At 35.7% G+C, this 13,046-nt stretch overlaps 1 long non-coding RNA gene across 2 annotated transcripts in view; it reads right to left on the bottom strand.

Moving 5' to 3' along the window:
• The window catches only part of LOC307065518, a 204,822-nt gene that overhangs the window by 176,396 nt on the left and 15,380 nt on the right, over positions 1-13,046 (bottom strand). Inside the window, exon 1 of one of the 2 annotated variants that reach the window (XR_013811340.1) lies at positions 12,249-12,284. The exons of the other annotated variant lie outside the window; for it this stretch is intronic. This is a non-coding gene — a long non-coding RNA (uncharacterized lncRNA). Of the gene's footprint in view, positions 1-12,248; positions 12,285-13,046 lie in introns of those variants that run through there. 2 annotated transcript variants of the gene reach the window in all.

The raw sequence follows: 13,046 nt of genomic DNA, 5'->3' as shown, positions 1-13,046 counted from the left end.
ACCAAAAGACACAGACTGGCTGAATGGATACAAAAACAAGACCCATATATATGCTGTCTACAAGAAACCCACTTCAGACCTAGGGACACATACAGACTGAAAGTGAGGGGATGGAAAAACATATTCCATGCAAATGGAAATCAAATGAGCTGGAATAGCAATACTCATTCAGATAAAATCGACTTTAAATAAAGACTATTACAAGAGACAAGGAAGGTCACTACATAATGATTAAGGGATCAACCCAAGAGGAAGATATAACAATTATAAATATATATGCACCCAACATAGGAGCACCTCAATATATAAGGCAAATTCTATCAGCTATAAAAGATGAAATCAACAGTAACACAATAATAGTGGGGGACGTTAACACCTCACTTACCCCAATGGACAGATCAAGACAGAAAATTAATAAGGAAACACAAGCTTTAAATGACACAATAGACCAGATAGATTTAATTGATATTTATAGGACATTCCATCCTGAAACAGCAGATTACACATTCTTCTCAAGTGCACATGGAACATTCTCCAGCATAGATTACATCTTGGGTCATAAATGAAGCCTCGGTAAATTTAAGAAAATTGAAATCATATCAAGCATCTTTTCTGATGACACTCTATGAGATTAGAAATAAATTACAGGGGAAAAAACGTAAAACATACAGACACATGGAGGCTAAACAATATGTTACTAGATAACCAAGAGATCACTGAAGAAATCAAAGAGGAAATCAAAAAATACATAGAGACAAATGACAATGAAAACATGACGATCGAAAACCTATGGGACACAGCAAAAGCAGTTCTAAGACGGAAGTTAATAGCAATACAATCCTATCTCAACAAACAAGAAAAATCTCAAATAAACAATCTAAACTTACACCTAATGGAACTAGAGAACGAAGAACACACAAAACCCAAAGTTAGTAGACGGACAGAAATCATAAGGATCAGAGTAGAAATAAATGAAATAGAAACAAAGAAAACAACAGCAAAGATCAATAAAACTAAAAGCTGGTTCTTTGAGAAGATAAATGAAATTGATAAACCTTTAGTCACACTCATCAAGAAAAAGAGGGAGAGGACTCAAATCAATAAAATTTGAGGGCTTCCCTGGTGGCGCAGTGGTTGAGAGTCCGCCTGCCGATGCCGGGGACACGGGTTCGTGCCCCGGTCTGGGAAGATCCCACATGCCATGGAGCAGCTGGGCCCATGAGCCATGGCCGCTGAGCCTGTGCATCTGGAGCCTGTGCTCCGCAACGGGAGAGGCCACAACAGTGAGAGGCCCGCGTACCGCAAAAATAAATAAGTAAAATAAAATTAAAAAAATTTGAAATGAAAAAGAAGTTACAATGGACACTACAGAAATACAAAGCATCATAAGAGACTACTACAAGCAACTCTATGCCAATAAAATGGACAACTTCGAGGAAATGGACAAATTCTTAGAAAGGTATAACCTTCCAAGACTGAACCAGGAAGAAATAGAAAATATGAACAGACCAATCACAAGTAATGAAATTGAAACTGTGATTAAAAATCTTCCAACAAGCTAAAGTCTAGGACCAGATGGCTTCACAGTTGAATTCTACCAAACATTCAGAGAAGAGCTAACATGCATCCTTCTCAAACTCTTCCAAAAAATTTCACAGGAAAGAATACTCCCAAACTCATTCTACGAGGCCACCATCACCCTGATAGCAAAACCAGACAAGATACTACAGAAAAAGAAAATTACAGACCAATATCACTGATGAATATAGATGCAAAAATTCTCAACAAAATACAAGCAAACAGAATCCAACAACACATTAAAAGGATCATACACCATGATCAAGTAGGATTTATTCCAAGGACGCAAGGATTCTTCAATATATGCATATCAATCGATGTGATAGACTATATAAACAAACTGAAGAATAAAAACCATATGATGATCTCAATAGATGCAGAAAATGCTTTTGACAAAATTCAACACCCAATTATGATAAAAACTTTCCAGAAAGTGGGCATAGAGGGAAACTGCCTCAACATAATAAAGGCCATATACAACAAACCCACAGCAAACATTATTCTCAATGGTGAAAATCTGAAAGCATTTCCTCTAAGATCAGGAGCAAGACAAGGATGTCCACTCACGCCACTATTATTCAACATAGTTGTGGAAGTCCTAGCCATGGGAATCAGGGAAGAAAAAGAAATAAAAGGAATACAAATTGGAAAAGAAGAAGTAAAACTTTCACTGTTTGCAGATACATGATACTATACATAGATAATCCTAAAGATGCCATCAGAAAACCTCTAGAGCTAATCAATGAATTTGGTGAAGTTGAAGGATACAAAATTAATGCACAGAAATCTTTGCATTCCTATACACTAACAACAAAAGATCAGAAAGAGAAAATTAAGGAAACAATCCCATTCACCATTGCAACAAGAAGAATAGAATACCTAGAAATAAATGTACCTAAGGAGACAAAAGACCTGTATGCAGAAAACTATAAGACACTGATGAAAGAAATCAAAGATGACACAAACAGATGGAGAGACATACCATGTTCTTGGATTGGAAGAATCAATATTGTGAAAATGACTATACTACCCAAAACAATCTACAGATTCAATGCAATCCCTATCAAATTACCAATGGCATTGTTTACAGAACTAGAACAAAAAATCTTAAAATTTGTATGGAGACAAAAAAGACCCTGAATAACCAAAGCAATCCTGAGGGAATAAAAAGGAGCTGGAGGCATCAGATTCCCTGACTTCAGACTGTACTACAAAGCTATGGTAATCAAGACAATATGGTACTGGCACAAAAGCAGAAATATAGGTCAGTGGAACAGGAGAGAAAGCCCAGAGATAAACCCACACACCTATGGTCAACTAATCTATGACAAAGGAGGCAAGGATATACAATGGAGAAAAGAAGTTTCTTCAATAAGTGGTGCTGGGACAACTGGACAGCTACATGTAAAAGAATGAAATTAGAACACTCCCAACACCATACACAAAAATATGCTCAAAATGGATTTAAGACCTAAATGTAAGACTGGACACTATAAAACTCTTACAGGAAAACATAGGAAGAACACTCTTTGACATAAATCACAGCAAGATCTTTTTTGATCCACCTCCTAGAGTAATGGAAATAAAAACAAAAATAAACAAATGAGACCTAATTAAACTTAAAAGCTTTTGCACAGCAAAGGAAACTATAAACAACACAAACAGACAATACTCAGAATGGGATAAAATATTTGCAAATGAATCAATGGACAAAGGATTAATCTCCAAAATATATAAACAGTTCATGCAGCTCAATATTAAAAAAACAAAAAACCCAATCCAAAAATGGGCAGAAGATTTAAATAGACATTTGTCTGAAGAAGACATACCAATTGCCAACAAACAGATGAAAGGATGCTCAACATCACTAATCATTAGAGAAATGCACATCAAAACTACAATGAGGTATCACTTTACACCGGTTAGAATGGACATTATAAGAAAATCTACAGACATCAAATGCTGGAGAGGGTGTGGAGAAAAGGGAAACCTCTTGCACTGTTGGTGGAAATGTAAATTGATACAGCCACTATGGAGAACAGCATGGAGGTTCCATAAAAAACGAAAAATAGAATTACCATATGACCCAGCAATCCCACTACTGGGCATATACCCTGAGAAAACCATAATTCAAAAAGACATATGCACCCCAATGTTTACTGCAGCACTATTTACCATAGCCAGGTCATGGAAGCAACCTAAATGCCCAATGACAGATGAATGGATAAAGATGTGGTACATATATACAATGGAATATTACTCAACCATAAAACGTAACGAAATTGGGTCATTTGTAGAGACGTGGATGGACCTAGAGATTGTCATACAGAGTGAAGTAAGTCAGAAAGAGAAAAACAAATATCGTATTAACACATATGTGGAATCTAGGAAAATGGTATAGATGAACCAGTTTCCATGGCAGAAATTTAGACACAGATGTAGAGAACAAATGTATGGACAGCAAGGGGGGAAAGCAGGGGTGGTGGTGGTGGTGGTGGTGGGATGAACTGGGAGATTGGGATTGATATGTATACAGTAATATGTATAAAATAGATAACTAATAAGCACCTGCTGTATAAAAATAAATAAATAAAAATAAAATTCAAAATAATCCAAAAAAACACTAGTAATAAGCTATAGATGTTACAGAGACTTTTAAAATAATAGACTATTAACAACTATATGCCAAGACATTTGAAAACCTAGCTTAAATGGATACATTTCTAGAAAAATGTAAGATGCCAAGATAAACCCAAGAAGAAATATAATACTTGAACAGATGAATCACCATTGAAGACTGGATATCAGAATCAAGAACTCCACCCCCCAAAAATGAACAAACTTTGGTCCTACATGGTTTTTGCAGTTGAGTGCTACCAAGCATTCAAGAACAGATCATCCCTTTCTCATACAAGTTATTTCAGAAAAATAGAAGAAAGGAGAAAGCTGCCCAATTCATTTTATGAATCTAATGTAACCTTGAGTTCAAAAATGGATGAACAGGGAATTCCCTGGCAGTCCAGTGGTTAGGACTCTGCACTTTCACTGCCAAGGGGTCTGGGTTTGATCCTTTGTTGGGGAACTAAAACCCCACAAGCTGTGTTAAAAAAAAAAACAAAAAAACAAAGATGAACAAAGCATGGAAAAAAGTATAAATATGTTTAATTTATGAACATTTTATATATGCTAAAATACCTAAATAATCAGACAACTGAAAATATCAATTTATTTAAAAATTAATATATCATGATTCAATGTTCAATTGTTACTAAAACAATCGAAGATAGTTCAATATAAGAAAACTTATTAATGTAATTTACAACATTAACAAACTAAAAGAAAAAAATCACATGGTCTTCTCAGTAAATGAAGAAAAACTATATTTGATAAAAGTCAACACATATTTATGATGAAACTCCCAGAAAACGAAGAGTAAAAGAATTTCCTTGACTTAGTAAAGATTATCTATTGAAAACACACAGTTAAGTACATTCCCTTTAAGAACTGGAAGAAAATAAAAACTTGTATTTTCTCTATTACTATTCAGCATAGTAATACTGAACATCCTAACTAATGCAGGAAGAATGATAAGAATGGGTTATGATAATTGCAAGAGAAGGTGCAAGACATTACTTCCTGATGGTATAGTCATTAAAACAAAAGAAAACAAAAAACTGGAGCTAATAAAAGAATTCATCAAGTTTGTAAATACACTATCATGTTACAGAAATCAAAAGCTATAAAGCGATGGTAATTTAATGAAGAATGGACAACCCATTTATGAAAGAAATGTTCAATCACTTTTTATTTTTATTGGAGTATAATTGCTTTACAATGTTGTGTTAGTTTCTGTTGTATTCAAAACTTTTAACTAATAAAAGAGGACCTGAATAAACATGCCATGTTTAAATTCAATATAATACAACAGCAACAACAACAAAAGTCTGCAGAATTTTTTAGAGGAACTTCACAAACATTTTAACGTTTACATGGAACAATAAAATCTCCAAATAGCCATGATTCATTCTACTGGGTATTGAGACATACTAGAAAGCCATAGCAATAAGAGTAGCAGAACTGGTCTAAAACAGACAAAAAGAAAAACTAATGAAGCAGAATAAATCGTCCAGAAGCAATCTTATGGATCATCTTTATATAGGATATATAAAGTACAAACCTAAATTTTCCCTTACCATAGAGTGCTAGATTTCTCAAAAACATCTACAAAAAACGCTTGGCCTTTTTCTACAAACTTGTATTGTTGTAAGGGAATTATTGGAATCCCCAATAGGGATTTATTGGAAAAATAAAAGATTTTCATGTTTACACCCAACTCAATACACTGGTTACACTCGTTACAATGAAAACTAGGAAGACCCTGCATCTAGCAGTTTGAGAATAATAAACATGACAGTAAAGCCAAGGACACTCAAAGCTCAAACCAAGATGCCTCAGAAAAGAACAGTGTGGAATTTGCAAGAGAATTCAAATAGGGGCATGATGGGTAAAAAAGGAAATGATTGATTTCATGCTCTCAACATTAGTGAAAAGATCTTCTAAAATATTTTCTCTTAACATTATTTTGAGGCTATATAGTTTCTTCAACTTTACAGGGAGCACTGAAGTTCATGATAGAGGTGTTCTTTCATAACTAAGGAATGTGAGACTTTTGATGAGAAAATGTTCTATGTCTTGTTATAATAGAGCCTTTGGAGGGACTTAAAAAGCCTTTGGAGGGACTTCCCCTTCCAAAAAGATGGAGTTGACATAACATTCCCTATTTTTCCGTTTAAGTACAAATAAAAACCTTGGGCATTATATGTAAAACAAACATAAGAAGACTCTGAAAGATGGAGAGAAGATGGCAGACTAAGAGGAGACCCAAGAATCAATATGATGGTGAGTACCCTGGGTTTGCTTTTTGTCTCATATACCCCAGACTTTGAGCAAAAAGTCTTTGAGCTGATAACCCAGAAATACCAATGGGCACAGACAAACAAAGAACAAAAAGCCTGCTCTCTTTAGCCAAAGGACAAGGAGAGGGAGGTTTAGCACCTCCCACTCAAAGAAACAAAGGCCCAATGGGTAATCCAGACTTCCAGCCTTGACAGACTGTAATGAGGCACCTCAACTCTACCACCGAAGTGGAGTCAGAAAAGGCTTAGTAGAGGGCTGGGATATCCATCCCCATAGGTGGTAATAAGGTTCCCAATTTCTCACAGTGTCAGTGGAGACCACATGGGGAGCTAGATTTCTACCTCTACCCAGCACTAAGGAAGTACCCCTCTCTCTCCCCATTGGAGTAACATCAGAGGAGGCCTAGTAGAGAGTCAAGATTTTAACTGCTACCCAGTAATAAAGAGGTAAATTCCATGCCATGGTGTTAGTAGAGGCTTGGTGTCAAGCTAAAACCCCAACTAGCAGTCACAAAAAGAACACCCCTAAGGTGACGAGAGGCCAAGTGGGGAGTCTGTAGTTCTACTCCCACCTGACAATGATAAAATAGTACTCCTCCTTCCTCTGTCATAGGAAGCCAGCTAAAAGAGAAGGTTTAACCTAAAGGGGAAAAAATTTGAAAAAGAATAGATACATGTATATGTAAAATAAATAAATAAATATAAGATCCAGGTTCTCATAACATAATATTCAAAATGTCCAGAATTCAATCAAAAATGCATACCAAGAACCAGGAAGATTTCAAACTGAATGAAGAAAGACAATCAATAAGTGCCAACACTGAGATGAAAGAGATAGCAGAATTATCTAACAAAGATTATAAAGTAACCATCATGAAAATGCTTCAATAAGCAATTACAAACATATTTGAAAAAAATTAAAAAAAAATAGAATCTTGGGCTTCCCTGATGGTGCAGTGGTTGAGAATCTGCCTGCCAATGCAGGGGACATGGGTTCATGCCCTGGTCTGGGAAGATCCCACATGCCGCAGAGCAAGTAGGCCTGTGAGCCACAACTACTGAGCCTGTGCGTCTGGAGCCTGTGCCCTGCAACAAGAGAGGCCACGACAGTGAAAGGCCCGTGCACCATGATGAAGAGTGGCCCCCACTTGCCGCAACCAGAGAAAGCCCTCACACAGAAACGAAGACCCAACACAGCCAAAATGATAAATAAATAAATAAATGTTTTAAAATAAATAAAATAAATAAATAAAAAATAGAATCTTAGCAAAGAAATAGAGGTATAAAGGACTACCAAATGTAAATTTTAGAACTGAAAAATATAAGAATTGTAATTTTTTAAAAAGTCAATAACAGAAGCATGGGAGTGACAGAGGAAAGAATCAGCCAACTGGATGATCAAACAATAAAAATTATCCAATATGAACAACAAAAAGAAAAACACTAAAAAAAACAAAGCCTCAGGGACCTGTGGAACTATAACAAATGATCTAATATTCATGTCACTGGAGTTCCAGAAGGGAAGGACAGAGAAGACAGGAATAGAAAAGCACTCAAAGAAATAATGGCTGAAAACTTTTCAAGTTTAGCAGAAGACAAAAACTGACAGATTCAAGAGGCTACGTGAACACCAAACAAAGAAATCCACACCAAGATTCATCATAGTCAAACTATGAAAGTGAAACTTAAAAGCAGAGAGAGGGAGAGAGGAATAATGAATAGGGAAAAAATTCAAATAGCAGACTTCTCATCAGAAAACATGGAGGCCAGAGGAACTGGAACAATATTTTTCAAGTGCTGAAAGAACTGTCAATCCAGAATCTTACACCCAGTGAAAATATCCTTCAGGAATGAAGGGAAATCAGACATTCTCAGATGAAAGAAATCTAAGAGAATTGGTTACTGGAAGGCTTACCCTAAAAGAATAGCTAAAAATAGTACTCTAAACAGAAAGAAAAAGGTTTTTTTTTTTTTAAATCAAGAAGGAAGAAAGAATATGGTAAGCAAAAATATGGGTAAATACAATAGGTCTTCCTTCTCCTCTTGAGTTTTCTGAATTGTCTTTGAGAGTTGAAGCAAAAATAACACTGTCTGACGTAGTTCTAAATGTATGTAGAGGGAACATTTAAGATAATGGAGGAGAGTAAAGGGACAAAAAGGGAAGGAACGTTTTTATACTTCGCTCTCACAGGTCAAATGATGACATCAGTAGACTGTGTTAAGTTAGGTTAATGTAATACCTACAAACCCACTAAGAAATGTTATACAAAGACATATTCAAAAACACAAGAGATGCATCAAAATGGAATCCTAAAAAACACTCAATCCTCGAGTACCCACAGAAGGTAGGAAAAGAGAAACACAGAGATAAAAACAAAGACAACAAAAACAAAATGATATTGTTTTCATACCCATGAGAGTAATTGATGGGGGCATCCACCTCTCCTGTAGATTTTGGATCTGACCTCTAAGATCAGTTTCAAATTATGTGACATTACACTCCCAGTGGTTGTGCACTATAACATCAGACTGCTACATAAAGGCAGGGATTTGGGCCAGCTTCTGGGCATTAAACACAATTCACTAAGGCCAGCTTCATTCATCCTGGACTGCCTTCCTGCACATTTAGCACGGGAAGACGAAACTGCGCTGAACCAGGGTTCCTCTGCCCTCAAACAATTCATTATCCCTTGGACACACCCTGGAAGGTACTTTGTCCTGGATTCATTTCACAGTCTGGGGAGGGTCTGAAAAGTATCTCTTTTTCTCAAACTGTATAGCCGTGAAGGAGTAGACATACACTGATCACAGATAACATACTAAGTCCACGCTGTGAAATACCTACAATAATAAGAAATGATCAACCATGTAGGAAAACCCAGAGTTTTAAGTATGGTGTTTCTAGAATCCGAATTCTCAAAATGGTTCAATATTTTCATTAAAAAAACTTAAATAATAAATGCTTTTAGAATTTTGATACTGCAAATCTGGTTGACAGAAAACATGAGTGAAATAACCCCTAGTGACATTCATGCCGTTACCTAGGATTTGCAGTGATGACAGGCACAAATGCTTGGTTTTGTTGAGGAAGTTGGTAGATGGGATTTGGCAGGTTTACAGAGCACTTAACTATATAGATAATAGCCCAGGGCCCCTCTAAATCATAAAAACATGTTCAGAATCATAATCTCAGCTTGGGTGGTCTGGTAAAAGATTATCACATCATTATTTCTTAAGACTCCTTAAAACTAGTGGCTACTTACTCTCTTGGTCACCTATGATTTTGAGTATCTTGATAACTGGTTATTTATATCACTTATAGGTTATTAACATCACTATAATGGAACTTGAATTCTGTTCTTCAAAGATGTCATCCTGACTTTAAGCAGATATTTGCAATGTCAGACTGAAATTCACATACTTTGCCTCTACAGTCCAAAGACATTGACAGGAGATTTGAAGTTAGGTTAAAAACACTTAAAACTGACTTTTTATAATCAGGCACACCAATTGTACAATTTGATCCTAATTTTTTTAAATCTAAAGTTTTTCTGTTATTTCCTACAGTTCTATTGAAACTAATTACAACTAAGCAGTATGGAAATATTAAAAATAAAAACGTGAGGTGAGTGGAGCTTGGGAACAGACATTTCCTTCCATCTAGTTGAGTTCCCAGACTCTTAATTCTCAGTATGATTTTTCAGGTAGGACATAGAGATCAGAAGCTAGACCTAAGATCTCAAAATGGGCTGTGATGCAGGACTAAATATTTCTAGTGTTTTACAGAAAGACAACTTTTAAAAAATGAAAGAACCCTGTTTCCCAAATGGCAAGTCAAAAATATTTGGGTTTCTTCTAAGGAATTTTAGGTGTTTCCATGCCCTACTTTTACTCCCTCTTCTTTGCCTCCCTTTTCTTTCACTTTTATCTAGGAAGGGGGTGGCAGAAATGTTAATTCTTTGGTAGACTGAGGAGAGTAGAATTCATGGACATCCATATGCCCACATAACCAACATATACAGATCCAGAGCTCCCACCTGCTGCACACCTGCTTTGTCTACTTATTTCCTTCTCTCCCTACTCCTCCAATACCATCCAAGGAAAAAGTGATGTGAATGGATTGTTGAGAAAACATTCATTATGGAAGAAATGTTCCACTCCTCACGGCTACTGGTCATGACAGAGAAGACATAATCTGTTAGGAGCAAGACAGTGCATGACTTCACATTGTCCAGGACAGAATGGCATGGATAACAGCTGTTTGTTACAGATGAAGACAAGGCTCCCAGGATTTGAGGGATAACAGATACTAGAGAGGATACAATGTTTTAATATAACTGTGGTAGTTTATCTTCTTAGACTCCCATAAATTTTTGTGAGAGATGCAAGGAAAGATTGAATTTCCTGTCTATACTCTGTTTATTGAAACTCCAACCTTGCCCTTGGGGTGGAGGGAAAGGTTATATATAAGATACTGAGTGAAAGTCAATGGAGGTAACTGTGAAAGAGATGAAGAAATGCCAAAGCTCCAGAGAGTTTTGTTATGTCAGAGAGACATTTTAAATATATAATTTAATATAATGTAAACAAAATTAAACTTTTTAGATGTTTTTATTCACTGAAATTTTATCCATCTCTATGCTGGAATCTTGAATCCTCATGAGTACCTAGTTTATTCCAATTGCTTGAGAGGTAGAGAAGAATTTATGGATTTCTAGGTACTTTTCTTATTCTTAGACTCTGTGTCATTAGAGAGTACCTTATTGCTTCTTTCCAGAATTCATATTCAGGAAGCATCCTGACATTTAGCTAATATGCCTCAAGAGTTTCCATGGAGGTATGGCTCAATACTCCGTGTCAAAATTCTCTTTTTCAGCAGTCTTTCTCATCTGCTTCCAATAGTATACAGTGTTTTCAGATGGCAAGCTCTACTCTGATGTGGCATCAGGCAGTCCATCATTTCTTTCTTTACATTCTTCCTGTAATGTAATAGTTAACAATTCTTGGCAAAGCAAATTTGTTTCTCCTATCAGGCACTGAATACAGGAAATGGGAAAACTCAAATTAAAAATGAGCATCCTGAAGTCAGTAAGAGAGTCCAAGAAATTTAGTTTTAGATTCATATTAGGAAGAGACTCAGCACCCACCTGATACCAGTGACTAGAAATATTAGATTGTACTATAGGTTTTTTTAAAAAAACAAAAACTAAAAAAGGAAACAATTCATCCAGAGGTTATTTTTTTATGTATGGTTTAAAGTAAGAACTTAATTTTATTTTTCTGCTTAGAATGAGCCAATGTAGCTCTGAGACAGTTGTGTAGGATAGTGGCTAAGATCTTGGACACTGAATCCAAACTGCCTCAGTTGGAATCTCTGTTTGGGAATTGTCAAGTTATCTAATCTCTCTGTGCTTGTGCCTCAATTTTCTCATCTGTAAAGCAAAACTATTGCCTACTTCATATGGTTATGAGATTGAGTGTGTATGCCAACATTTGGAGTAGGGCTGGAACATAGTATGTGTCCAATAAATATTGATTGTTGTTGTTCTTATTATTATCTGTAAATATTACTTTCTAAATAATCCATTATTTCATAACTGATTTAAGTAGCTAATCTATCCTTATCAGTTTCTCTGTGCACATAGGAATGGTTTTGGAATCTCTATTCTATTATAACAGTTTATTTGTCTGTACCTGGGCCAGTGCTAGAGTAATTTAATTATTACATATTTGTAATAAACCTTTATAACTTACGGGTAAGTCTCTCATCTTCGCTTTACTTTTCCAAAAACATAATGCTGAATGAAAAGAGTAACAATGTGTCAAATAAGACCATTTCTGTAAATTAAAAGCACATACGTAATACTTAATATTGCCTATGGACACATATTTGCAAATATATATATATGATGGCTTGGAAGGGCTCACATTAAATACATTAAGAATAGGGACTTCCCTGATGGTCCAGTGGTTAAGACTCCATGCTCCCAATGCAGGGGAACTGGGTTTGATCCCTTGTCAGGGAACTAGATACCTCATGCGGCAACTAAGAGCCCAAATGCCACAACTAAAGATCCCGCATGTCACAATTAAAGATCCTGCATGCAGCAATGAAGATCCCATGTACCGCAACTAAGACCTGGCACAGCTAAATAAATAAATAAAATAAAATATATATTTTTCTAAAATAAATTAAAAAATACATAAGAATAGGTGTCTACAGGAGGGAAAATGGATTTGGAAATGGGCAATACAGCAAATAATAAAATTAGATGAAGAAATTAAATATAAAAGGGAAGTTGAGCATGGATCAATGATGACACTTGACTATATACTGAGAATCATGACAAACCAATTCTATGAATGTAAGATCAAAAAACCTGAAAGGGAACAAGCGAGAAAGGAAGGAAAGAATAAGTGAAAAAAGAAATGAATAGCTATATTGAAGGCTCTGAATAATGCCAAGAAGCCAAAAAAAAAGAAAGAAAGAAAAGAAAACATGAGCTTCAGCTCTCAACCAGAGAGTGGGTTCTGTTAAGTAAACTTAAAGGA

The sequence above is a fragment of the Hyperoodon ampullatus genome (assembly GCF_949752795.1).
Source record: "Hyperoodon ampullatus genome assembly, chromosome: 17".
Taxonomy (NCBI): Eukaryota; Metazoa; Chordata; class Mammalia; order Artiodactyla; family Ziphiidae; genus Hyperoodon; species Hyperoodon ampullatus.
This window is presented reverse-complemented; position numbering and strand designations above follow the sequence as displayed.